Raw genomic sequence first — 26,997 nt, forward strand, 5'->3', positions numbered from 1 at the left:
TGATTTTTTTTTTTTTTTTTTTTTTTGTCAGACTTTTCGGGGATGTTTTTTGTAGTTAAAGCAAATGTCTCAATTGTGTTGCGTTCTGCATTTGTGTGTACTGCGATGTGTAGTAGTAGTCGCTAATCTTGTAAATCTAAAGTATGTGCCATGCCACATTAACAGCTGGAGCAGGGAACCAAATCCATTGTTTGTTTAAGAAGCAGGATGAGGGCATTTCAAAGCCAGTCACTGTGTGGATGACGCACCTCGCTAGGATTTTAGGTTTTAATTCAGACATCTGGTGGCTAAACATGAGCTTGGACCTCTGATTTGTTTTAACATGAGAAAAAGTCTTAGTGCAAACTGCAGGTAGAGTACGTGCTCTGCATTAAGAGAGAGAGAAACACATTTTCCTCTACAAAAGGATTACATAAAAGAGGAGCAGCTAGAAGCAGGTGGTTAATGGTCAGGAGAAGGAACATTATGCTTTGATGTCCCACTTTTTGTCTTTTTAAGAATTAATCCATCATCATACAGATGCCACAATCACATGATTATAACTAAGAAGTCTATATCACTGATCATTTAACCTTTTTTTCTACAGTCCTGGCTAAGACAGGCAGCAGTTGTACAGTTGCAGATATAGAATTTTAATTTAGGATGACCACAAAAAGCAATCAAATAATCCTAATATATATATATATATATATATAAACTGTCATCATCATACAAAATATATACAGCCAGATGCCCTTGCTTTCAAGTAATCTGATATCACTTAAAGTGTATCCAATGAGACCAACTCCCATAGATTCAGGTATTTTTGCATTCCTTAGTTACTTAAATACTCTTTTTCCCAGTTTAGTACAGACTTATAAGGGACAGTTAGTCGTTAGTAGTTTATTATTTTACATATCTGACAAAAAACGGTGATAAAAAGTCACACATTTTTGGACCCCCCTTTGATTTGATCAAACCCGTTGCTGATTGTTTGCCACGGCGTGATTTGACCGTGGATCACAGTCTGCCAATCCACACAGGGGTCCGACTCCTTACAGAGGTGAGAAACATGCCATTTATCTTAACTGCAGAACAACAGCTAAAAGTAGGATTATACTGCTTTACTTTACTTAACAGTGGACAGTTAGGCTGGCAGACCTTCATACTTTACCCACCTTTTATTTTAGCACTACACATTCTTCTAATAATCATTTTCCATCCGGATCTATCCAACATGCAGCTGCTGTCCCTAATGCATTCCTGTTGGTCATGGCACCCTTGGTCTAACTAATCTGGACGAGTGCGGGCATCTGCTTCTTGGCTTAATCCAGAAGGTTCAGTGGTGTAGAAATGCAGGGAATTTGTTTTAAATTACATTTTTTTTTCTGGGAAGGACCTCCAGACCTCTTGCCAATTGTGCATCTTTCCAAGTTTGTTCCCCCTTTTTTCAAACATAACTAGGTGGCCATGGTCATGGGCACACAGACCGAAGATCGTAGCAATCTGTGACACCAGTCCTGAGTTTCTGAAGTGACATTTTAAAGCCTTACATTTACTTTCTAAAGTATGGCTATACGGGAGGAGAGCGAGAGAGCTTCGTCATTGACTGCTTGAATAGGCAGACAAACAGCAGCTTCGGGGATTGTTTGTCTGCCTGTTAATCCGAGTCGTTAATGCTTTCTGCCAATCTCTTGAAACCTTTTAATGTCACCTAAAAGATGAAATTTGCATTCAGATGAAGACACGTGACATTCAATGAATAAATCTGTGCAAGAATCAGTTCTGAAGGATGATCACATGAAAGGAAAACATGTTGAGAGGCCCACACCTGCTACATTTTTTCTACAAACACCAAGATGATGCTAATTCCAGGATTTTATTTTCCAAACAGCAGGGGAAATATCACCTGGCATGACTGATACGACCCAGAATGCTCTTTATCTTCCTTCTATTCATCCTCCCCCTCTACCTTTCACTGCAATGCTATCATAGATTCAGAAGACAGGAGAGGCACCTTTGGCCTTATGCTCTGATTCATAATTGAACAATTTAGCAACCAGTGCTTGCACCTGTGAGCAGCCAGTGCAGCCAACTGCTGATTAAAATTTTGCATTTTGGACAGCAGTGCTTTCCAAGTGAACTCTTGAGATTTCAGTCATTAGGAAAGTTATTTTCTTATATATGAGGATAAAATGAATTGATATACCCTGTTTGTGGATGTAGGTGTGTTCAGGCTCACTCTCCATGTAGGGGGGCTTAATGTTTTAATTTCCTGTTCTGTCTTTTGTCTTAGATGAAATCATTAAGATCCCTCAAGGGTGTATATACACTATATATAGTATATAGTGCATGGAGGACATAAGATACAAAAACAATGACAGGTGGGCCCACTGATAACCAAGGATATACAGTTCAATTCAGTGTAATTACAATAGAGTTTGGTTACATAATATGCAACGCATGTATAATCATTTCAATCATTCTCCCTCTTGAAAGCAGTAAGTTTGTCTCCCAGGCCTTCACCTAACCTATGACCTGTCACATTTTAATGGTTATGTGCAATAAATCCTCCATTAACCTGCAGTTGTACACACTTTCCACCATGTGAATTACGTTTTCCAGACTTTTAATCTGTAATCTGACTCTATTAATATTCAGCAAAGCTGTCCGATAACATTGCGCAAATCCAAATTTAAACTATGTTTGTTTTATGGCTTTATGGCAATAAATTAGTTGAAAAGCTTGTGTGCATGAGCAAGTTATTATTTTAATTGACATGTTTAATTTGTGTAAATGGACTCCAGTGGGGTTTTTTTTGTTGTTGTTGTTAGAGAATAATCCCCATGATATTATGGACTTCAAATGAGCTCTGTGAATCCGCCATATGGCATATATGCTGAATGTTCCCCTGCCAGTTCATGTTGGAGTCACAAAGAGATTAGTACTGTAAAATGCTTCTCAGAAATGATACATGGTTTGAAATCTGTCCCTCTGTTGTGAGTTTATACAGTATCTTATCTTACCATCCAGAAAAGAGACACACGATAATATCTGTGATGCAAGGAGGAACGGAAGTTCAATAGAAACTGAATCTTATTGAAGATCTTACAAAAGATCTTACAAAGATACAAATTTCTTTCGTAAGTGAAGTAAATTAATGTTAGCAAGTAACATACATGACTAACACAGCTATATAAGGCAAACCATGACCTTTTCCTAAACCTAACAAAGTAGTTTTGGTGCCTAAACCTCACCAAAGTGCAACTGCACAATGCTAACTGTGTGTTTATTATTGTTCTCAGCAAGCTTTGTTTTGAAAGTGTGAGACTGTACTAAGGTGACATTACAACACTAAGGTGATACCCGGTACCTTAAAAAGAGACTCCAAGGAGTGAGGATGTGTTGGACTTAACCCCTAAGAGGATTTACAATTAACAATGTACAGTGTTCAGTCGAAAAACTTTGTTTCAAGTTACAGCTATTGTCACTTTGTCAATGGCACTTAAAAGGAAATTCGACAAATCCAATTTCCATAATGTTATTCTTGTTGAGGTGGAAAAGCATTTAAAGCAGCATTTTAACTCCGTGAGACATTAAAGCTGCTCTTATCAATATTTTTAAACTGACATTGAATTAAATCGCTAAATATAATGTAAAAGGGGTCGATTATAGAGATGAACTCAGAGCGACTCCCACCCGACTCGGCAGTTCCGGAGTCGGGTGCAGAGCGTCCTTCAGCTCAGTGTTGTGGTGACACGTATGAAAGCCGCGAACAGCTGGGCTTGCAGTTATAATGCCGTTATCTGGAGATCACAAGTTAATTATGTCATTTTCTCATTCAGCTTTCTAATACTGAAAATGCAAACTGTGTCATGATGCATTAGAAAAATTCATGCTGTGTAATATTTCATTATTCCAAATAAACAACTGTTATCTCGAGATAACGCCATAGCACAGCTGCTCTTGGTTTCCGTAGAAATACCCGTTATGGTTCACTCACATTGCTCTCATTAACCTTGGTTCCAGCCGCAGCAGACAGCTGTTTTTATATCTAAACAACTGACCAATAGAATTAGCAACTAGCTGGTGAACATAGTGGATTATTGTTTTTTTAGTTAGTGGAGACCAAAACAGAGGCAAAAGGGTTTTATGTCTCCTGGATGTATAAATAGGCAACAGTTTTCTAACTCATACACCAAAACTGTACTTAAGGTAGTATTATGTCAGTGGAATTGGTGCAGGTTTCATGGCAAGAAATTCCAAGAATTCAGATTTAGCATCTAAAGCAGCATTTATACATAATCAGACATTAGGATACAACTAAAAGACAAAACCATTATATCCTCTAAGAGTCATTAGCTCTTTAGATGTTCCCCACCAGGGAGCAAATACAGTGCACAAAAAATATTTTAGCACACTGTGTAATCTCATGGTTGTTCACCTCACAGGGGTCAAAGACTGCAGTCTATAATTAAATACCTTTTCATTTATCTCCATTGCCTTGTCTACGAGTATTGGATGATTTAAGCACTCAGTGTTCTACACGGCGGCTTCGACATCCATGAAATCCCTCTCTTTTCCCTAGACATCAATTGTAAGTCACTCTCACACTTAAAACTTTCCATCTTCATGCCTCGTCCCCTTGATCTAAGACAGAGCGCCGGTCCATTAACACTCAGCCGTCATCCCTCTAATCTGTCTCAGCACCTGTTTCAGATGCCTCCTCTCCTCGAGCGAAGCTTGAAGAAGAGATTGGAAAGGGTGGGCGACTGAATGTCACTTTGTTTAAGAGTCGAACAGCAGTCACAAATACACTTTGGACTTGTGAGGGTCTTGTGCATCAGCAGGTGTTATTCTGACAATGACTTCTGCAGCCGTCCGCCGAGAGCAAAGTAACATCCCCACTGGGATCTAGGGGGGAGCAGCAACAAGAGAGATGCTCAATTTGCACCCACAGCTTCACTTTAGTCAGTTTTCATTTAAGATCTTTTTGTGAAGCGTACAAAGACCAGGCTCAAAAGAAAAAAGGAAAAAGTTTTAATTGGAATTTTATCATGCAGGCTCTCTAATTCCTTTTTGTCCGTGGTCTACTGATAGACTTCTGTCCCTGACTGTGAAATATTTGTCGTTGCTAATCTTCTTCATTCTGAATCCCTAATTTATGTTATTCATGCACTTAGACTGCCACCTTCTCTCATTTGTTAAAGGCTCTTTTCAACATTAGTTATACCAGTCCACCTCCACTAATATCCAGTATTAATCCCTGGCATGTAGCCATGGCAACAGATGCCTCAAAGGTGCTGACATTAATCTGGATATTACTGTATGTCTCACTAAAAACCCTGCCCCCTGCAACTCAACAATGCATGCGCACACACAAGACACACACAACAGCGGCGATCTGTAATTCTAATTCTCTCTTGTTCTTTCCTGCAATTAGTTTTCCATCTCCTACACACTGCATCCATGGTGTTATTTGTCTCTAGTACATTTGTTTTCCTGTGTCTCAGAATAATTCAGCTCAAATAATGGAAGGAATGTGCCCCGTACAGCAACGTATGGCAGAAAGAATGCTGAAGTGATTGTATGCACATTCAACTCCCGAATAAACAAGCTGAAGAGTCCATGCATTTTTAATGTTCCCTTTGGGGATACTGGATGCATTGAGATTTAAGCAGTGATAGAACACAGCAAATATCACACTATACATACAAGAAAATTAGCTTTAGAGGTAAAAAGAGTAAAAAATCCAGTGCGTCAGAAACAATTAAAAGAACATATGAATCAAATGTATTAATCGAGTATGATAGAGATGGAAAATGTAGAAATTATGTTTTATCAAATGTCTACAAAATCAATGGAGAACAAACTATAGCAATGAGAAATGCGATTGAAACACGGCAAATTACATTGTGCATACATTAAAAAATATATAAAAACTTTACTTTTCTATGCAAAATACAAAAACTTCAAACTATTACCATATATTACATTTATACAAATGAAATGCTGTGGCATTTTATAAACTCTGCTAAAATGAATTCATGGACTGAACCAATAGCAGAGCAGGGTTTTACAGTGTTATAGAGAATTGGGTTAAATGATGGCATTGTTATCAAGCTAACGTCAGTTAGCTACCTTCAGTAGCTTAATGTCAGCCTATCGTTGTAACGCCCTAGGAACCAGCTACAACTTGGCGATAGCTGGCTAGCTTCAGCATGAATTCATGAATTTTATCAATATTAATGAAATGGCAATATAAATTTAATTCACTCCCTGTAACGTCCGAATGAAAATCTTCAGTTAAATTTCACCGACAGGCCTTTTCTTTCAGCATCACCTCCATATGTTATTACTGTGTTATTAAAGTTTAAACAGACAAACCAGAGCTACAGCCAACGTAGCCGCTACTCAAGCGCTTTCCTTTACGTTTTTGGAGGAGGACTCTCCGGCGTGAGGGCGGTTTCCATGGGAATGCAGCCAATGAGGCATACAGAGGTGAGGTGGACATGGTTCGTTAAACCAATCACAGCAACACAGAAATCACATTCAAAAACAATCACGACTTAACTTTTAATTAAAGACTTCAGACTGCACAATAGCTCATTGAATTTACCGGTGCTGTCAACTCTGAACAAATCCCCAAAGTTTACTTGTAAATGCCATTTCTCCATGCAGAGTTTGCTTCGTGCGTGATGTCACTTTTTTAATCATCCAATTAGAAGTACCATGGCAGCCCACACATTTCTTCTTTAATGTCCATTCACCCGTGTGTACAACATCTTTTATGCTGTAAAAGCTGTAAAGGCAGTGGTCAATTTGACATCCAATTGCTTTCCAAATTTGCACATTCTGTGCAGCTTCACTTGCTGTTTCATGCTATTTCCATTAAAATGAGCAAATTTGAGCAACCTTTTTTTGCAAAAGGGACAACCCATCTGTATGGACGTGGACCTTTATGATGTTGTTGGCAAACACCACCTCTGTTTTTGAATCTGTCTCCTTCTCTCATTCATTTTGCTGTCGGCAGCATGGGAGAAGCAACAAGCAGGGAAGATTACTCAGCAGGAGTGATTACCTACTGAATGTTTCCAGTGATCACAAGAAGATTAGCGCAACAATAAATTTTGAAACACAGCAGAAGACAGCCAGCGGAGATGTGTTGGACAATAATATTTCCTTTGGGCCACCATACATCCTTCTGAGCATTATCCAGTCAGGTCACGTATAAACTCGCTTTACTGGGAAAACTGTCCTACTGGAAACCATGTGGAAGCCTTAATCAAGCTATACAATTAATCTCATTATTCTCAGTAATCAGGTTGGACAGTGAGTGCATGCAAATGAGCTCTATGGTAGCAGGCTTTAATGTAAACGTATTGATCCACCATTATTCATTTTGTTTCACCTTTTCAGAAAAATCGGACAGCCTTGCCTGGTGTTTTTGGTCAATGGAGAGCGCTTTGTGTGCTTGTTCCCTCTGAACAATAGACTTGCTGATTGATTTGCATAGGCTATTTACACTTAGCATTCAGCCTGTCAAGCAGCCATTTGTTCAGGGCACCAATGCAATAGCTGCAAATGTACCCTGTTGAGCGGGAGGCAGGTCACTCCCCGCTGCCTTTTCTTACCAACAAGCCACTCTCATGTTCTAATGATAACCTCCATTATCTCCATAAAGGGGGGACTGTGCACCCCGCCACGTTACAAGTTTAAAGGATTTTCCATGCTAAGGTAAGTTCCACTATACAGATGTCTTCTGTGACATTTTGCACAGTGCAGCCTTAATTTAGAATGTCATTTAATTAGATTTTTAATCAGCTGATACACGAGCAGGAGCACTGCCCTTGAACTCTCCAGTCCATACTTTGCATGCAGAGATGCGCCTCGCAATCGGCAATTCAATTAAGAGCATATACTTATATATGCTAAATCTGTAATTGTGGCATGCAGCAGTCACAAGTGACTTGCTAATCAGCTTTTGTGCCTTGAAGAGACAACATGTCAATCTGATCCTTCTTCTCAATTAAATTACGCGGAGGTGAGTCATGTGCGGTACACCTGAGGCACACACGGATTTTGTACACTATGCTTTGAGTATTTTCTGGAAGGTTTTTATGCATTTTCAGCACATAATAAACAAACTTTGGCCAGAGTCAAAACTTTAATAAGCTGCTCTATATAGTTTTGGACAGAGGATGCAGTTACATCTTTAGCTCATTCTCTTTGATCTTAACCACAGAAAATGCACCATAAATTGAAGCTTTCTTTTTTATTTGCATTCAGTTTGAGTTCAACACTTTCAACCACAGAGACTCAGAAGCAGTTCTATAGTGGGGGTTGCTAGCCTGTCATTCTGCCAGCTTAGAGACATCAGTGGCAAAATGTTGTCACTTCTAAACACGCTGGTTGGAATAAACCTCTCAAAATACGCTTGTTGTAAATGTGCCCTCAGATAAACATCCCACTGCCCCCCATTCAGATGCCTGGTGATGGCAAAATGGCTTCAGAGAGAGGCGCCAGCACCACAGAGGTTAGCATTTCCATCTTTTGTGGAAATGGTCTTTTGTTTTCGAGGCGCTCACAATGCAATATTCAAGCCTTTGCAGGTGTTAAGTCACGCAGAGGCTGCATGACATTCAGCACTACCTTCATATTAAAATGAACAATTTTGACATGGCACAAAGGGCAGAGTGACACTGCAAAAAAGCATGTGTATGAGGAATAAATGGCAGTAAATGATATGTTTGGCTGAGGGAAACTGTTGAAACTACTTCTGATTCCCTTACACAGCCAGCTCATTACCACCCTTTCTGCTCCACTGTCATAGCCTAAGACCAGATAAAAGATATGAGAGGATTAGCATTATGAAATGCACAATAATAAATGACTTTGTTGTGTGTAAACACTTGTCCTATAGTTGCACATATATGTGTAGACCCGTATAGAGATTATATCGAAGGAGATAGCCAGAGATATCTTATCCAAAGAGAAAATGAAAAGGCACAGTCAAACCCCAGAGGAAATAGCTAAAAACAACTATGCCTTTCACTTGCATATCAGCTCCATCTCTAATTAATATGCTAACAAGCCTAACTATCTAATCGCTTTGTACAGTAAGTAGCAGTGATAGTGGAAATGATCCAGAATCGGGACATTTAAGCTCCCGTTGAGGCGCTGTTCCACAGGCGCAGTAATAATGGGAGGGTAAGTAGTCTCCAGTATCCACTTTGTAATCCAAAACACTTCGGATAGTGTTAATACCAGGCACCGGAAAAAAAAGCCCATAGAGTCATTAGTCACTTAATCTATCTGTCATCTTAAGAAGACTGTCAGATGTAAGAGGATAATGAATGGATGTGTTTGTCATTATCCTCCTGACTGTCCATGACTAAAATCTGATCTTTCTGATAACTTTTTAAAGCAATGTGTACAAAAGTGCATTTTTTCTTTTTTACAAGATTTTATTTTATTTTTTAATTTCCTTCTAATATATAATATATAATCACATACATCTCCTGGGCTGTCACTTCAAATAAATTTAACTCTGGTAAAAGTACTTGTGTTGCAATGTACTCAGATTAAAGGAAAAAGTAGGTTATTTAAAATGTACTGTGAGTAAACTTAACTGCTTTACATCTTTTTTGAAAGGGGGTGGAAAGAAAAGAGTAACATGATGGTAATGGAACTTAGTGGAAGCTCCTGCGAAAGACTCCTTTCATGTTTCTTCAACTTTCTGTGCACTACTTCAAATAAAGTCACTCACTCTTTAAGTCTTTCTTCAATTAGGTCTCTCCTGACTGAGCAGCTAAATTAAAGGACACCTTCAGGCTACAAAATGAATTGCATTTAATGTCAGCACATACACAAGTAGAACTGCATGATGCCACCAAGCTCTAATGTCCACACCAACAATAGATTTCACTTCCATAGAAGGCACAGGCTCTGCATACAGCTGATTCTCAATTATAAACATGCACTGCCATCCAAGCTGATGTGTAACATTACTATAATTAAACAGAAAAGAGGGAGCTGGAACATAAGTCCTGACCCACTATCTGTGGCTGGCGGCTGAGGTTGTCTCCTCACGAAAAACGTCCTTATGGCCAATAAACTTGTTAGGTAGCGGGCTTGCAACCTCGCTTGCTGACTGTGACACGATCGACGGAAACATGGCGCACACATAAGACAGCAAGCCCTTATGGCAATGTTAGGTCCTATAGTTGGCAGAAGTTTGCCCCATTGGTTTGCCTGTCCAGTAACAGAGCCTGAGGAGAAAATACAAAAAGATGAAGTTATTTTAAAAACCTATTTTAAATACCTTTATTTTAGGATATTTGATTTTAGGATTAGAGAGGAAAAACACTTCTCACGCCTCATCCCTTCATACAGTTCTCATCACAGCTGATGACAAATTTATGCAAGGATTCATGCTAATGCTTGTCCTTGATCCTTGATTTAATTAGAAGCTGCTCTGCGAAATTCCTGCAGGTGAAGAATGAAGCTGAGTATCCCAGTGAGAGAGGGAGGGAGGAAGAGCTACATGTGGCTGGGCACAGCCTGGATGCTGCCTGCTGTCTGGTAAAACAAGAAGTTCCAGCTTGAGTGAAACACTTAACTGCAGCTGAAAGATTCTGTGTGTCTCTGTTGGCTGGGAAACACATGATTTAATGAAATAATACAGAAAAACGTATTCAGGGTGATGCACTTATGATAAGACAGACAGCGGTGAAAGGGGTACTCAGATCCTTTACTTATTAAAAGTAACATTATTGCAGTATACAAACACTCTGATACAAGTAAAAGTCTTGCAAAATTATTCGTGAGTAAATGTACATAAGTATTACTAGCAAAATCAAGTATCAAAAGTAAAAGTACTCAAGATGGACCCTCTCAGAGTGTTAGATAATGGATGATATAAAAGATGATATGTACATTTTTTATCTTATGCAGACAAAATTATAATTTGTACACTCAAAGTAGCGAGTAACTAGTGACGTAAAAAGTGCAGTATTTCCCTCTGAAATGTTGTAGAATAGAGGTATGAAGTAGTTTTAAAATACAAGTACCTTAAAATTCTACTTTAGTAACTGTACTTCCCGTCACTGAGTACTGATGACCCTTCAATCTTGCTTAAAACCTGCAGTAGCTGAAAGGACATTAGTGGGTTTATGATAGAAAGATTGGCTGGTGTCAAGCAATTACAAATCCATTGTCATCATAATCCCCGGAGAGAATGCATCTTTTATTAGATGCAGCTTTACGATCCATTTAATTATCTCCCTTTAAAAATGAGATCACCGGGGGGCAATCACCTCTGACCACATGTAATCAGTTTGCATGTTTCCATTCTGTGATAATCAGAGCTCATGTTGAGCAATCAACATTTTGACAATTGATCAGTCAGCTGAAGACGGCAATCTGTCTACAACACCCATGAGGGCCGAGGCCCGCTGATCTGGCCAAGTCCCTGACTCTGGAGCATCACTGTTAATTTGCTTTCATGTGTCATGTAACGCTGCTTTATTCGCTGCAAAATGCACCCCCTGCAGCTCAACCACTCTTCCCGAGCACCTATAGTCTATATTCTGAATTTCTCTACACGGAAAAGGCCCCTGAATTAGGGTAGAAATCGGTGGCTCAGAGCGACGGAGCATCCAGTGCAGCACACTTCAGGAGACAATAAGCTGATTAGCTCTGTGTTTTGGCCACATGCAAACTTGAGATAAACAAGAACACGAAAAGAGCAAGAAAGACGGTTCAATAATTTACCTGCTTACGCTGTTGTCGCCACATTCTTTGGAATTATGCATAAGATTTGTGTTTGGAAAGAAATTCTCCAAGGCCTGGAGTCAGAGGAGGGTTATTCATATTCATTGCAAGAACTTTATGTAATCATAATGCTGTCACTCTACCGTCTTCACACATATGGCATAGTTGTGCTGAACATGTTGCTGAAGTTACCCATAGTTTGATTTAAAACATCTACACAGGATGTCAGTGCTGGTCAGTCAGTTGGTCCACTGCTGTGTCCCAGACAGAAATATCACAACAACTTTTAAATGGGTTGACATGAAATTGTGTACAGACATTGATGGTGCCCAGATGACTCTGGCGATCCCCTGACTTTCCCTCTACGGCCACCATGAGTGAAATGTCTCCACAACTATTTGATGTATGTATTGTATATAATTCATGGCCGTCTCAGGATGAATTGTAAACATTTTCAAGAGACAAAAAGATCACAATTCCACTTTTCCAATAATTCTGTTTATGATCAAATACTTGCAAAAGATACAGCGTTCACCTCCTGCAAATACGCTAAGCAAGTGTTAGCGGGCTAACGTGCTAAACCAAAGCAGTGACTATGGCAAACATTTTGCAAATACATTAGCATGCTGACATTAGCATTTAGCTCCAGGCACAGCTGTGCCTCAGTGCAGCTTCACAGTGCCGCTAGCATGGCTGTACATTCTTAGTCTTTAGCACACTATACAGCCTGCGACATCACTGCAGTTTGGTCCTTTGCACTGTGGTGCTTCTGATCAATCCAGTCCAGCTGTGAACACACTGAAACATAAAACTCCACCAACCCAGAAGGGGTAATCGTCATGGTCAGGTGGAGTTAAGTTATTTAGCAATAAAGATGATTAGACTCCTTCATCAGGGCACCTTAGGATGTGGAACAGCCCGCTGGACACAATCAGACAAACCAATTTAGCATCTGCAGCTTAACTCCTCATATTAATTTGTGTTTTATTTGCTCTCCTGTGTGTTACCCCGGGCAACTGATAAAAGAGCCACACATGAGTTTGTGGGAAATGGTTGTTGAGAAATGGTCTCCATTACTTTCATCAACATTGCCCATTTTCAGCTTTAAAGCTGCTGAGACAGATACAATAGAAGATCCTGTTCAGTGTGATATCCAATAACACTCAGAGGGACTATTTTCAGTTAATAGAGCTTCTGAGAAAAAAAAAAAAACTAATATTCACAGAATTCCTTCATTACCCAGTCTGAGAAAGCTGTGTAAAATGCTGCCGGTATCCTCTTTGGATATCATACCATTACAGCCCAGTTTAACATTTTTAGTCAATAATGGTCAGTACTGGAGCCCATTCGGCTGATAGTCGAACCTTGGATTCAGGAGGAACAATGCGGTTTTCGTCCTGGTCGTGGAACACTGGACCAGCTCTACACCCTCCGCAGGGTGCTCAAGGGTTCATGGGAGTTTGCCCAACCAGTCCACATGTGTTTGGTGGATTTGGAGAAGGCATTCGACCGTGTCCCTCGTGGCATTCTGTGGGAGGTGCTTTGGGAGTATGGAGTCCGGGGCCCTCTACTACGGGCCGTCTGGTCTCTGTATGACCGGAGCAGGAGCTTGGTTCACATTGCCGGGAGTAAGTCAGACCTGTTCCCAGTGCATGTTGGACTCCGGCAGGGCTGCCCTTTGTCACCGGTTCTGTTCATTATTTTTATGGACAGAATTTCTAGGCACAGCCAAGGGCCGGAGGGAGTCTGGTTTGGGGACCACAGGATTTCATCTCTGATTTTTGCAGATGATGTTGTTCTGTTGGCTTCTTCGAACCAGGACCTCCAGCATGTGTTGGGGCGGTTTGCAGCCGAGTGCGAAGCAGCTGGGATGAGAATCAGCACCTCTAAGTCCGAGGCCATGGTTCTCAACCGGAAAAGGGTGGCTTGTCCCCTCCGGGTTAAAGGAGAGATCCTGCCTCAAGTGGAGGAGTTCAAGTATCTTGGGGTCTTGTTCACGAGTGAGGGAAGGATGGAACGTGAGATTGACAGGCGGATCGGTGCGGCAGCTGCAGTAATGCGGTCGTTGTACCGGTCCGTCGTGGTGAAGAAGGAGCTGAACCGAAAGGCAAAGCTCTCGATTTACCAGTCAATCTACGTTCCCACCCTCACCTATGGTCATGAACTTTGGGTCATGACCGAAAGTTTCCTCTGCAGGGTGGCGGGCGCTCCCTTATAGACAGGGTGAGGAGCTCTGTCAGTCGGGAGGAGCTCAGAGTAGAGCCGCTGCTCCTCCACGTTGAGAGGAGCCAGCTGAGGTGGCTCGGGCATCTTTATTGGATGCCTCCTGGACGCCTTCCTGGGAGGGTGTTCCGGGCATGTCCCACCGGGAAGAGGCCACGCTGGAGGGACTATGTTACTCGGCTGGCCTGGGAAGGCCTCGGGGTCCTCCCGGAAGAGCTGGAGGAAGTGTCTGGGAAGAGGGAAGTCTGGGCATCACTGCTTAGACTGCTGCCCCCACGACCCGGATAGATGGTCAGTACTGGAGCCCATTCAGTAAACTGCTGAAATGTGGACTTAATGTGCACCTCATGAGAGTTCTTTGTGGTCTTAATACAATATATATTTTATTAATAGGTGTGTGTGTGTGTGTGTGTGTGTGTTTGCGTGTGTGTGTGTGTGTGGTTGTGTTTCTTGGGGTGGACATGCATTACAATTGTTGGGCTTGTCATACTAAGGTGGACAGAGTCTATTAAGATCTGTGTCTGTGTTGACATTTTGGAGATAAAGATTCTGTTGTTACTTCTCAGCATGGTCATTCCCATTCATTCCCATTCATTTCCATTAAAATGATTTGAAATGTGTTTGATTATTACATCTGGGAGTGGGACTGCCAACATCACAGCTGTGAGCAGGAGTGAAAATAATAATAATTAGGAACCTAGCCAACAGCATCAAGCAAAAAAAAAATAAAATAAAATAAAATCCTGCAGTGTACCATGAGTGAGAGTATTATATCATAAACCAACACATGGAGGTTTCAGTGCAAAGCCACAGCTCAGCTGAAGTCAACTCACACTCACCTTCAGCTCTCTGGTTTACAGTCCCTGCTGCCAACATGCATCCAGTATCAAATGTTTTGCACATGCATGATCATTCTCTGCATGAAATGCAGCATAAACAAGTTGTTCATTGGTGGATGTTTGTTTCTGTTTCAGTAAACAGCTCACACAGCACAACTTTAAGCCGAGTGCACACCAATACCATGTTTTTAATCCTCCATCTGATATGTGAGCCTTTCTGCCTGTTAGCACTGTATGTTGGTGGATATAGGTCATTATGTGGGGTCCGTCCGGTCTCTGTGGGTGTCCGTAAATGTCCGGTCAGCATAATTTTGCATCTGCATATCAGTGTTTGACCTTTTTCCAAGTACTTTACAAGCCCAATTACCAAACCAAGGACCTGACGTGAAATCTCTGCCAAGCAGCAGCAGGAGTTTTACATGATAACATTATCTTTCCTGCCACACTGTGAGCTAACATTGAGTGATTATTAAACGTGTGATATTTCCATTATTCATGCCCGCCACTCGTGTTTTCTGACGCCATTTCCCCGATGTTGTAAGTGAAGAACCTCTTGTGCAGCTGTTTAGTGCCACTGGATCCTTCCTCAGTGTCTGTGAAGTGCTGTTTTAGAGCTTTTAAATGCATTACAAACAGTGTTCAAAGAGAAAGGGAAATAATTAGTCCTGTAGTGTGACTTCATATGACACAAGTGGGACGGTTTTGCTCAGAATTAACAGAGGACCTTTCAATGTTACTGACAGTCATTATTCTGATATTCTGCAACAGTATTTGATTAGCCCAGAGGTGAACAATCTGCATTCGCTATTAACCTACAAACAATCTTACCTGATTGGGTTAAACTCTAACTCTGACTCTAATTTGGACGTAGCCCTCATACCTGGTTCTTTTTCAAAAATTAAAACTAACCCTTTAAAGCAACCTAAATCACACTGCGTGATTCTCAGGTTTATTCACCACTTTGGTTCAGACTGAAATGTCTCAAAAACTATTGGATGGATGGAAGATGGCGTACAGCCACTCATGGTCCCCAGTGGATGAATCCTACTGACTTTTGTGATCCCCTGACTTAAGATTTAACATCACTCAACTACTCAATAAAGCGTGAGACTACATGTGGATTGTCAGTCTAAGAAAAATCTATATTCATGGATATAAGATTATGGCATCAAATTCAGCATGGGATTGTGCAGTTAATAAGATATAAGACAAGGGCAGAGAAAAGGAGAAGGGCATGCAAAACCTTTGCTGTAGCACCAGTTTAGAAATGTTTCCAGGCATACAGATTACAGTACATATTTGTTGCAATACTCCTTTTTTCAGTGAAGAAAACTCAGACTGACATCGTGTATTGCACATCTGGGACAGACAGTAAAGAACCCAGCCAGCTCTGCTGAACACTCTGTGATGTCTGATGGTGATCCTGGTAAAGTGCTTGATGGTGACTCAGGGTCCCCAGCGAGAGTAGAATTGAAATTTATGTGAATAATCACCAGCAGTTTCATAGTGTGGAGAACTTCTCTGCGGCACATCAAAGGAATATTGCAACTTTCGTGTTTGGCTGTGCGTGGTGGTGTGTTTGTTTGCATGTGCATGTGCATGGACGTGTGTCTAATTGCAATAATTTGCCAAGTGTGGGGGAAATTCATCTGTTCGGCTGTGCCGTACAATCCTTTAGATATGGCAACAAATTGGATTAGCGTATGATGCAGATTATCCAGTCATCACTAAAGGCACATGGTTGTGAAAACGGTTGACACGCAGACAGAAGCCGACAGGGTGCTTGATGGAGTCAGACATATTTCACACTGATTAGAGGTGCAATAAAACAGAGCTGAACTGCAGTAAACTACAGGCTCAGTGTGGGCTTGAAGTTCTTAATTCTTAGCTAAAACCTAGAACCTCTCTAGAAAGAGAGCAAGAGAAGCTGGATTAACATGTGCTGCAGATTATCCTTTCATCACAATAGAAGTGTTTCATGATGTTTGAGCTCAGATCTCTGATACTGCAACCCGGCCTCTGCATCACATCAGACACACCAAATATCTTGCAATTAACCTGGTGCCCTTTTGGATTTTTGGATGGTTTCCAAGTCTTATATTCAAAAGCTATAGAAGCCTTAATTGCAACGGCACATACTGCGCAGCCGCAATGCAGAACTTCAGACACTTTTTCACTCTTATGGCTGGAATTGGCAGGAAATCAATGGAAAGCTGAATAGATGGGGGTTATTTTTAGGATATTATACCACGATCCACAAACAAAACACACTTCGAGACACATGCACGAACTTCTAGAAGTGCACATACAGTGATGACAGGATATCTACGCTTGCTATTCACAATATCAATGGTAAATCCTTTGTAGTTCAGAGCACAGGCTGCATCATTTCAGTTTTGATTGCGAATAGCGCATTGAAGAAGGAGCAAGGCAAGCCGTTTGTGTGTTAGGCACCTCCTGCATGCTAACACACACAATTAAGATTGTGACCATGATAAAAATTAAAACCTGCTAATATCAGCAGCATTGTCGTTTTGAGCATGTTAGCATGCTGACATTAGCATTTAATTCCAAGCACCACTGAGCCTAAGACACACAGATCCGTTAGTATCGCTGCGGCCTCTTGCTCTTGTTTATACATTATTGTGAATATTAGGTGAAAGTTTTCAGTAAAATATCTAACATTGTTGAACTGTCTAAAAAAGTGTGAGACCATATTTGTATTGTCAGCCTCACAAAAATATCTTCTGTATATTTATGTGAATGAGCTCATACGGCAGAACAAATTCAGCATGGGATACTACACTCTGTGGCGCTGTGAGTTCACCCAGCATGGCGCCATAGCACCTCTGATCTCAGACAGCCTGCTGAATAAACATTATTTTCATTTGAAATGTTGTAGAGCCACATTAAAAGGCGAAGTGTCACAACTCGTGAAATATTTTGCATCATTTCAATTTTGATCGTCGGCCTGAATAGCATTTTGAAGAGCGAGCAAGGCAAGCTGTTTATCTGTTGCTTCCTGCCTTTGGATATTTATATGCTTTTCACAGACTCTTTGGACTGCTTTTTTTTTTTCTTTTTGCTCTCCCACGTCTGGGGGGGTCATGGTGGGGTTGTATAGGAGCTGCAGCATGACGTCAGTCATGCAGCTGGTGAGGAGGATACAATGAAGCAGGACTGAACTGTATGTGAAAGGCATATTTCAGTTGCCTGCAGGGTAGAAGACTGTGCTTTAATTTGATGTGATATGATAGGCACAGATATGCAGAACCCCACTTAAGCCTTAAATAAATCCTTCACTTGAAGTTCAAATGAATTCTTGATGGGATTTGGGATTAATAGGCATACCTGTGTGTTTTATGAGGATCCGTTCTCACAGAGGTATTTATCAAGTTCTGAAAAACCTTCTCCATACTCAACAGGGGAAGAAAATTGCTAGTCTGGCCTCCATTTCAAGCAGACAAGTCAATTAAAAACGGAATCTTATTCATGCTGAAGGTCCACAAAGAGTAGAGATGGGGAATTGGGGGAAACCGGCAAAAGCAGACAGACAAGACAAAAGTGCTTGCAGGCAGGAGGCAATCGAACATGAAATCAAAACAGCAGACAGAGGTAGTAAAGTAGGAGACAGGTATTGGACACAGACATGGCAAACAATGTACAAATGACCTGTGGCAGAAAGTATGCAAACACATTTGTGGAAAGATCATGGAAAGGATGTGAGCAACACTTTGAATGTGGAGAATATTTTAAAGAAAATGTTGATCCATTATTGCCCTCTGCTGGACACCGGTCTCACCCTCAGTGAGAGGCAACAAAGCCTCACAAGCTGTCCGACCACCTTAATGTGCAACAAAGGCCCCCAGTCGTTTCATTCATGCAAGACAGCTGCCTTTTCACAGCCTAATACTAAGGTACACATACTCACCATCAACTATTGCTTATTAGCATGCATATTAGTAGCATGTCGCCACTTATTAATGCATTATTCTGCATGACCATATTCCACGACTACTAAGCCATTAACTATGAGGTTTACCTCAAAATCCTCCTGACTGCTGCTTATTGATACTAAATAAGGAAGGTGTTTTACATGCATTACGATCTTAATAAGCCAACCCTGACCCTCAATAACCCTAACCCTCAGAGTTAGGCATTAGTAAGAGCTTTATAACGACTAATGGAGACATAATATGCTACTAATATGCCTGCTAATAACAAACAATCTGACCTGGTTTTCATATTTGACTTCCATTTTTCCAGTTGACTGTCTTCTTAGGGTTATTGCATTTATGTAAGACTATCTGTATTTTTCTGCATATATTTTCATTGTATTTGTAGCTTTTGAGATTAATACAACAGTCATTTGTAACAAGGACACAGGTTTGCATCAAGAAGCAAGAAGCATCATTCTTACATTATATCCCTCATTTTCTTTCTATTATTATTAAACCTTTAATTATTTAACCGGGTAGATCCCACTGAGATCACAAAATCTGCTTTTCAAGAGACTCCTGGCTAAGATGACAGCATGACAGAGTTTCAAACCACAAACACCTGAATATTAAGAGTCCAAACATTTCTGTCAGTGGTCTATAGTGCACAGGGAGATATGGATTTCAGTGCAGCATACCGTCACTCAAGCACATTTTCGACAGGGCTGGGAGAGAGCGAATAGTTATTGAGCTGCTACGCGTCTGAAAAAGAATGCTTTTTAGTAATCACAACATCAGCAGGGGGACATCCATCATCGATCTTGCTTCAGTTGTTTGTTTCGTGCTCCTCCGTTCCCAGCTTCCAAGCAGACTTCTGCCTCATTACAACTCTTGGCGCCTTGAAAGCCCAGTCGCTTAGAATCCACGCAGACGAACTGAAGTCAAGTGAAATCAATTTCACAGTGAGCCGATATAAAACGATACTGTTGGAATGATTCAACTCAACTTGTGGCGATGAAATAAACTCAAATTGAGAGCCGTGAAGAGATGGGTGATTAGATAATCCTCTCCCTCAGCTGCTCTGGTTATTTCTTCTATTGCTTTAGAACAATGTGGTGTAAATGAGATTTTGCATGCTTAAGAGCTAACAGCAGCTATTTTTAAACTGCTCAGGGTGGGTGTGCTGCGGCCTGATGTGATTAGAGGTGAATAAGTCACAGTTTACAGTTTAAAGGCATGCTTTCCAGTCAAACATACTAGAAGTCAGTGCTTTAGACAAATATGCCATCATTTTCAGTGTCACCAGTCGCAGTGGCGCAGAGGGCTTGATGGGAGAGGAAGAGCAAAGAGAAGGGCTTAAAGTTCTCGGTATGTTGCTGACTGGCAGTACGATTGTTTCAAAACAGATAATGAGTTGCCATTTCATTTGCTGGGAAAAAAAAAAAAACTTGCGATATCACTAACATTAGCCACATAAGCTAGATGGGTAATATTTGTGGCTATTGTATTGCCACATCAGCTCATCACATTGTTGCATTTGCTGACACTTGAACCACATGCAGCAGTCGCAGCAGCACCAGCAGCAGCAGTGCTACCATTGGGCTTTGTCTTGCAAGCTGTTTGTCCATTTCCAGAGGCCTCAGCCATAAGCAAAGTCAGAGTTAACAGCTTGACTATTGGTGTGCAACTTTTGCTGCCTCGTCGGCCACAAATGACCGCTATACGATACTGGAAAATGCATAGTATAGCAGCTTCATGTAGAAAGCAAGCAGCAAGTAGATAAGAGTAATAGTAATCTAGTGGTCATACCAGACCACATAAGGCTGTAGCAGCAAAATCCCCTTAGTGCACTGATCATCTGTGTGTTTTATTGTTCATGAATTCAAAAAAGTTTCATGTTTTTACTTTAAAACTTATAAGTACTTATGAAATAAAGCATGGTTGAAGAGGGCTGTTTAAAATTTCATTTGCTGATATGCCAAATGTTGCTAAATATTAGCTATTCGTGATTGCACCTTTAAGTTACGGGCGAAACAAATGTGTTTACATTCAGCTCTGGTGAAATGGAACTAACTGTGGTCCAACTATGATGACTGTATCCTTATTCATTCACGCTAAGGCACAGTATGTGTGATGCATGCAGGCTCACTGTATGCATTATTTGAAATGTTAGAACCTCATGATCAAGGCAGCGTGTAGTACTGACTCTTCGGGCCTAATTACAAAATCAGTAAACGCACCTGAAGTGTTTGTCCATCTATTCACTTGGTGTTTTTGTGCTTTGCTTGTGTAATTGCGTCTGTCTCATTCAATAAGAACATAACTAGACTTTGGTTTGAAGTGTTTCTCACACACAGCAGCACTGCCTGCCTGTTTCTTATGAAGCTACAAACGACAACTCCATGCACCTGAACTAACAGGCTGTAGGTTGCTCAAACTTCATGATTCGTGTTTACTACAGGGCGATGACGAGGCCGGGGCATGAGAGCAGTGACCCAGGAGTAAGTGCTGATCTCTTATCTCACGTTGCAGGAACATAGTGCATATTTTGTATCTCAGACTGCATCTGGAATGAGTGGAATTCAGATGGAAATCAAGGAGTCCACATTGAAGAAAAGCCTATTGGGAAATATCCACGGACATGTTTTGAAGTCGGATGCAATCACAAAGCATAATGCAGAGGAAGTTCAAGCGCCCTGCTATTTAAAGTTTTTGCACCACAGTAAACAATGAGATCTGTTCAGAGGGAAATTGTTTGGGGCATTATGTTGATTTCAGTGGTGATGGGAGTCAATCTGACCTGTGTCACGTGGAGTGAGTGTGTGACTTAAGCTGTATTGTATCCCAACAGTCTCCCACCTCGGTTGCACACAAGACCCCACCTTGTTGCTATAAATGCCTTCATGGCCTCCAATGGCTACACCATCTGGTGGAGGAGAGGGACAAATCCTCCCACTTATTCCCCAGTGTGCCATTTCAGGAGGTCAAGGAACTGTACGTTTCCCTCAGGCTAAGAAAAGACTCAAATCAAAAAAGAGCATATTTATGCATCACTCCCTTATAATATGACTTTGCTGTTGTTTAACCAAATCAACCATCAAGGACAGATGTGTGGGCAGAGAGAGATGAAAGTCAGGGCAGAATATACAGCACACAGCGACTCCCACAAGATAGCAATAAAGCACTCTCCCAGCCCTTTTTCTCTCGCATTAGCACATGAGGATGCCAACGAAATGCGCGAGAAAGGTCTTCTTATCAACATGTCAGCTCCAGCAATTCATACCACCAGATATTTGCCAAAACAGCTCTGTCAGGTTGGTCTGACCACCCTCAAAAGATAGTCAGAGTTGGGAGAAAAGCTTGTGTTTGAACCCATGAAGGCGTCTTTGGAGGTATAAATAACCAATGAAGACTTGTTTCATTAGTTAGTGATGTGCCTTTACTCCCTCGAGACCTATCAAGCCCTGTTTGATAGACCATACCCAACAATGTGTGGAATCAAGGAGGTCCACTACGTTTTAGCAAAGTAAAACTGATTTCATTTGACACAATTAAACTTATTCAGGATGCTTTGTGCAAGCGGGCAATTTCACTTGCTCTTGCATAATCCTTTTCTGTTGAACCACAGCTGTCTGAGATTTTGCGGAAATCCTTTTCACTTTGATCTAATATTTATCAGCACTGATGAAACATACCGGCTGTTTCACTTCTCCTTTCTCAAGTGTCATAGACGTGACCAGTGTCATCACTGCAGACATGTTGGCAGCCTTGTCATTTACGAAAAAGCTGAGGACTGAGGAGTTACCTCAGAGCAGTTAACTGCCAGAGCATCCCCTTTCACTCTTTAGACACAGAACCTGACGCAACATCCAAGCTTATCACAGATTGAAAATAACAGGAGGGCGATGACTGAGCATTCACCAAACGCGGTGATAAATAATAAACATCATTCATGGGATACAACTTCTTGCGCATCGAAGAACCCAAAAAATTCCATTAATGTGAACTTCGTGGGTGGCCTGATGGGCCTCTGGTGAATGCAAGGTATGCCCTGATACCAGCAAAGATAAAGTGATCTCTGTGTGGTGCTCCTGACCTCGGAGGCAACCTATAAAAGCTCTTCAGAATGTCAGAGTTTATATGTAAAGGTATATATTTACACTTAATGACTCTAGAGATCATCAAGTCAGATACTGGGGGGAGATCAAGCCTGGATCTACATGACGCTGTCACCGATCACAAGGACGTCTTTCTCCCCTCAGCTGATGACAGGTTTAGTTCACAAACCCCATTCTTTCGGTTGTATGTGATCCACTATAGTGGAAATCCAGTAATAAACTACGACTGAATCACTTTTTTAAGTCAATTCCTGATTTTAGTGCTTCCCATCCCATCTTACAATGGCAGGATACTGAGTTGAAATAACATGCAGCCCATACCTTCCTTATTTTGAGTTCAGCAGAGTGTTATCCTAATATTTGTACAAGTGCTTTGTCAATAGTCATGTTTCCTGTCCTCCCATTTTACTTTCCCCAAATAATCTCCATCATGAGACATCTGTAGCCAAATCTGACCTTCAGCGGTCCACTCAAAGCACTCTGATGGAATGGTTTCAATTAGCACCTGGGCAAAAAGCAGCAGTTAATGTCTTAAACAAGTGCAAAAAGCTGGTTAATATTTGCTTTTTTGCATATCTTAATTTTTTATGCTGAAGGCAAATTAGGAGGAGGGAAGAGGAGGAGGAGAGGAGGCATCTCTGACAGCATCTCTGAGCAGCAGTTTAAAGCACTTCACTGCACAAAGGTAGATAAAAATGGTTCTAGGTGTCCTAAAATGAACCCGCTTAGACAAAAACACTCACTCCTCATAGAAAGATGAATTCCATTGAATCCATAGCAGGCACTGTCAACATATTGTTTTAGTCAAAACTACCCAGACTGAGCTGGTCTGGTTGCCAAAGCTTCTGATGTGTTTGCATGTTCTTGGGAGGCAGAATGACGGGGGGACTAGTGCACTATGGGTAGAGATTCCTCTGTGTGAAAATGGCCATATTATCTGATGTGAATGGATTGTTTTGGGTCTGTTATGGTTGGCCCGGTGCAATGGTGCTGTGTAAGAAAACATGATAATGTTTTATCTCTCGCCTGGATACAAAAGAATCAAATCGGTTCCACAAGGCCTAAAGATTAGCGGAGAATGTCTGACTACATTTCTCTGAATTACAGGCCTAAATGTTTGCAGCATTCAAATCCTCATGCTTCTTAGAGGATTTAGCGAGACAACATTAGCTGAAAAAGCTGTTTTTTGTTTTTTTTTTGTCTTGCAGAAATGCCTAAAACAATATGTGGATTCTGCACAGGAATAAAAGCTTTTCAGTAAAATATACAAGTTACACAAAAACGTGTGCACTAGTGGATGGAGCTCACCAGCTACCCACTGAGACAGGATACAATGCACATATCAGACTTTCCAAAAGAAAACAAGCCAGCCAGTCCAGTCTGGAAGGCATGTTCTGAACTTGGCAAAAGGCTGTCACAATGACTGGCCCTTTGCCTGATAGGTCTTGATTTGTAGACGACATCTGCTCTTTTGCTACTTTAACCCATTGTGCAAACATTGCTACTTTGACCCATTGTGCAAAATGGAAAAGCTTAAGAAAGCTGTCACAACTGCACATGCACACACTTCCAACCTATATGCATAGTTTATCAGGAGAGCTTGGCAGTTATTCTCACGGCCTGCTGCTCGGTGGCTTTTTGTTTTACAGGAAGTAAATCGGAGCCACCCTTTATTGAAGTGATTGACTGGGATATTGCTCTAATCAAAGCAATGTAATTTACTCTGTGTGTACGTAGGGTACACCGAAAAGTCCTCTCTGCTCTCTGCTCTGAGTAAGAATGACTCACTCTGCTTTCACCTTGGTGACTTTTAATTTTGGCAGAGACCCCCGTCAATGAAATATGACAAAGTACTTCACCTGCCCAGAAAGGAGGGTCATTTCCGAAGCACTTATCATGTGTGGTGACTAATAGGACTTCAATGCTGAACAGCTGATGATCATTTGGACATTTATTTCTGCCGTACTGCTGTGCCCATGCATTAATGATGCGTGGAAATGAAATCCAAGAGTACATCCAGGAACATTTTGATGTCTTTTCTCCGAGTTTAGTGACAAGTGCGGAGGGTCCGCAGGGTTTAGGCTTCAGTCTTTTCCGCATCCTGAGTCAGAGCTGCTGCAGCGACAGCCTCTTGGCAGTGCTCTCTCATTAACATATAGGTCTGAAACAGCCTTCTGCTCGCACATTTGATCCCTTTTCAACTCAGGGGCCAAACACCCGAGTTGCCTCAAAAGCTTTTATTCCTCACTATGAGGGGTTTTGTAAGAAACAGCATTAAAAATGGCAGCGGATCCTTTCACTGGTGTGTTGCAGTGAGAAAGAGCCAGCATCCCATCCTTGGTTTCCAAAAAAAAAAGTAGGAGTGACCTTTTCAAATACCAGGGATTTTGTAATTACACTTTGTGATATTTATATTCTGACCTGGTCTCATTCAGAGAGGTAAAGCGCAAAGGTGGACCGAAGCAGTCAGAGTATTTTATGTCCTCGGGTCCATGCCACTTGCAGTTTTGTAGCCTCATTCTGTGCAAGTTTAAATTAGCACATATCATTTCCCAAATTAGTGCTGTGATTAGGCTACATGAGATGCTTTACATCCGAGGGGGTTGAGCTGCATCAATCGATGACATTTAAAGTAATGGTCTGAAAACTGCACCCCTTTAACCCCATTAAGCCAGTGGGCAGAGAGTGAGAAGTATGGCGTGAGGCTTTCTTGCTGCCATCTTTGTTAGTGTTTTAGTGGGACAGTGTGCTTTAATTGACCGTCTCAGTTACTGTTGCAACACCTGCCAAGCTTTCCATTCTATCATGTCACGTATGCAGTTTACAAAGTTAACGATGGAAGATTAGCTGTCAGCTAAAATATTATAATATTATTATAGAATGCATGCAAAAAAATTATCATAAAATAAGATGGAGAATAAAACACTTGATAATGATAGTGAGCTAAAAAACAGATTACATAGAATGTTCAAAATCAAGTAAAATATATCTATTTAAAAGAAGTACAGCAATGAAATGTATACTGATGATGCTGATGTTTCCAGATTATTTGGTTTAAACCTTGTAGAAGAATCTTAAGAATCCACATGATGGCTACATACATGATATGATGTGATGATTGAGGTATGCGTTCATGGAAAAAAGTCGGCGGCTGATGATCCATGCAGAAGACATGAAAATAAACCAGCAGCTTTGACCTTGTATTAAGGCAGAGCTTGCTAGCTTTCGCAGTGCGGGAAAGGGGTCTAGCTGACGGTCAGTTTGTTCCATACTGATTTGCTTGCTGACAGATCTCTAGAGAATAATGAGAGGGCACCAGATATAAATGCTGGCCTGATGATAAGAATATCAGCAATACCCTTAAGATGGTTTTAAACAAGCATCATTAATTTGAGTTTCTAAGGGTAAAAGTAAGGTTTCTGGAAGATTAATCTAATAAGGTGCACCATTCCCAAGTGAGGAGCCCCCTAAACGCCCTGTGGCTGCTGGATCAAGATTGAGTAAACTGTCTAGCTTTCAGGGGTAAGTGTTGGTCAGGTTACAAGTCTGTATTGTATCAAGTCCTTGGCCTGGACAGCTGAACAGCAGCCCAGGATTTCATTAAGCAAAGACCATAAATACTGCTTTAACTGTTGAACCTTTTAACAGCCCTCCTAACATCTTAGCACAGACCAGAGCTCGGCTCCAACTGTTACTGTGCGCAATTGGATATTGAGTCATCCATTGAAGATTGAGCGGCGTGGCAGCGAGGCTATGTGTGGAGGGTGCACTGAAAGACAAGTAATGGTTAAAAGTGTCAATGTTGTGATAATGTGGACGCCTACGGTGCTGCTGTCTGTCCAAGAAATGGAAAAGGACATCCTCTGTTCTTCTACCAAGTTGGCATTGCATGCTTTTTGGCAGGGTTGTCTGCCAGGGGAAGTGAATGCACAGGCCTCTTACTATGCAGCTGCACAACTCAGCTGTTGAATGAATTTCAGGTGGAGGGACAGTCACTTGTAGCTGCCGGATAAAAACTCACCAAGGGATTTCTAAGAGCACCAACTTAGTTCTGATGAGCGTGTCTGAAGATTTCTTCTTCTCATCCATGCATTTTTCCACTCAGGGAGAGTATCCTATCTTGTG

This window comes from Chelmon rostratus, chromosome 12 (genome assembly GCF_017976325.1).
Source record: "Chelmon rostratus isolate fCheRos1 chromosome 12, fCheRos1.pri, whole genome shotgun sequence".
Taxonomy (NCBI): domain Eukaryota; kingdom Metazoa; phylum Chordata; class Actinopteri; order Chaetodontiformes; family Chaetodontidae; genus Chelmon; species Chelmon rostratus.